The 2,278-nt window shown below is 35.3% G+C and overlaps 1 pseudogene; it reads left to right on the forward strand.

Moving 5' to 3' along the window:
• The first annotated feature begins 283 nt into the window (after positions 1–283).
• The window catches only part of LOC107558589 (fibulin-1-like), a 29,451-nt pseudogene continuing 27,456 nt past the window's right edge, over positions 284–2,278 (forward strand).

Genomic DNA, 2,278 nt, shown 5'->3' on the forward strand with positions numbered 1-2,278 from the left:
GAGAGAGCCGCAGCCGGCTGACTTGACTGAGGAACGGTCGGTGACCTTGACTTCGGAGCTGCCGGCGGTCTTGACATCGGAGCGGCCGGCAGGCTTGAGGGAGCTGCAGCCAGCAGACTTGACTTCGGAGCAGTCGGCAGGCTCGAGGGAGCCACAGCCGGCGGTCTTGACGGCGGGCTGGTTCTGGCTTGGGCCCGGACACTCCCCAGCAACGGGAAGATCCCTTCCTTAACGGCATTGTCCCGCATGATGGTAGTTGGCCCCGAGCCAGAACAGAGAATTGATGGTGGCGTCATCCAATGCCGTCGCCGCGGCGAGCCAGCAGAATTCCCAGGAGTACTCGAAGAAGGGGATATCTCAGCAGGCTAAGGCGGAGAACCGAGCAGCTATTTCAATCACCACGGAGAGAAACAAACAGGAAACAAAAACTTTTCAAAAAATGGAAAACAAACAAGGGGAGAGGGGGCACTGCTTACTGTTCTGTTTTGGGTCGGGTCATCTGTCACGGTACCTCATTGCAGGGAAAATGCAGGAGGCACGAGTAATCATAAACCGTCTTTATTGACAAAACACAGGGGAGATTCAAACATAGAAACTGAAGCAAACGCACAAACTCAACGAGTTGACCCGACAGCAAGGAAGGAACAAACAGGAACTTAAATACACAGGATAATTAACAAACACAGGTGCCATGAATTATCATTAAACTAAACGAGAAGAGGAAAAAGACCATATATGGAAAACCAGGAACAAAGACGGGTAACACAAGAAAAAAACACTGACAGATATTCTGTTGGTTATATCTATGATTTAAAACATGAATTCTCAACAATGCAAAGAGAAAAAGAGAGCACTGAGCTAAAATATTTGGATAAGGTTTCCTGCTGTTTCTTGCTGTTGGGCTATTCACCACAGATACATTATCAAACATTTTTTGAAGATTTAAACAATATATATATATATATATATATATATATATATATGAAAGTATTTAAATATAGAATATACATTTATATATTTAAATACATATGCATGTATATTTTAATATATATAAAATTAGTTTTGAGGATATTTCAAAACATATTTAAGTGCATTAAAATATAGAAATATATATATTTAAATACATTTCTACACACACACACACACACACACACACACACACACACACACACATTGTTTTTGTTTCTTGCAATGAGATCCACTTTTTGTTTTTGACATATATGTATGTATATTTTAATATATATATATTTAATTAGTTTTGACATCCTCAATACGTCTTCGTATAATAAAACTTCAAATGTGTCTCTTGCTGATCTCTTAATGAAAGGTAAAACTATCATTTACCCCAGCAGAAGTGTTTCTGAATCATAGAAACTGTGTGCTAGATGAGGTAGTTTGAATATTTAGATGAGGGGGCGTGGTCTGGCTTGCAGCAGCCAATGAGGTTTTGTTATGCGGGATACAGCCCACATGCCGTTTGGATGAAAGATGCTCTTTGCTGCCAGATAGTAAAGTTGCATCTACCAGCAGGGGTTCAGTGTCTTTTAGACTGTCTCTGAACATTTACTCGTTCTTCACACGTTCATGTCACTCAAACAGTCGTCGCACAAATGTGGTTCGTGAACGCAGGTCATAATTCAGAGCAACAAACTGTGTTAGTTTAAACAGCGGCAACAGAAGTCGACCAGTTTACTTGCCTAGTATCATGTGGGTGGTGTTTTCATAGACGGGAGAGTCGAGCTGCGCTCATATACTAGTGCTGTTCTGAATTCACTTTTAAGAGCATTTTATCTTGGATTTATTGGGCCCTAGATAGTTTCTCTTACAGAAACAACTGAATTTTTCAGTATCTACTGTACAGCACAGCTATAATAAGCCACATGGAAATTTCTTTGTTAATACGATTAATAAGAATATTATTCTGGATAACGTTTTTTTTATTTGATATAACTTTTTTAATTTAATATATTTATATTTTTATTTTACATGTAATTTTATTTTAATTTTTAATTTAATTTTATTTTACGTTTTAATTTAATTTTAAATTTATTTCATTTAATTGTATTTTATTTTTTATTTTTTTTAATTATTTTTCACATTTTAAGTTTTTATTTTATTTTAATTTTTTATTTTATTTTATTTTAAATTTATTTCATTTAATTTTATTATTTTTTATTTTTTATTATTTTTCACATTTTAAGTTTTTATTTTATTTTATTTTATTTTTTATTTTATTTTATTTTATTGTAAATTTATTTCATTAAATGTTTTTTTTCAC

The sequence above is a fragment of the Sinocyclocheilus grahami genome, unplaced genomic scaffold (genome assembly GCF_001515645.1).
Source record: "Sinocyclocheilus grahami isolate Dianchi unplaced genomic scaffold, SAMN03320097.WGS_v1.1 scaffold651.1, whole genome shotgun sequence".
NCBI lineage: Eukaryota > Metazoa > Chordata > Actinopteri > Cypriniformes > Cyprinidae > Sinocyclocheilus > Sinocyclocheilus grahami.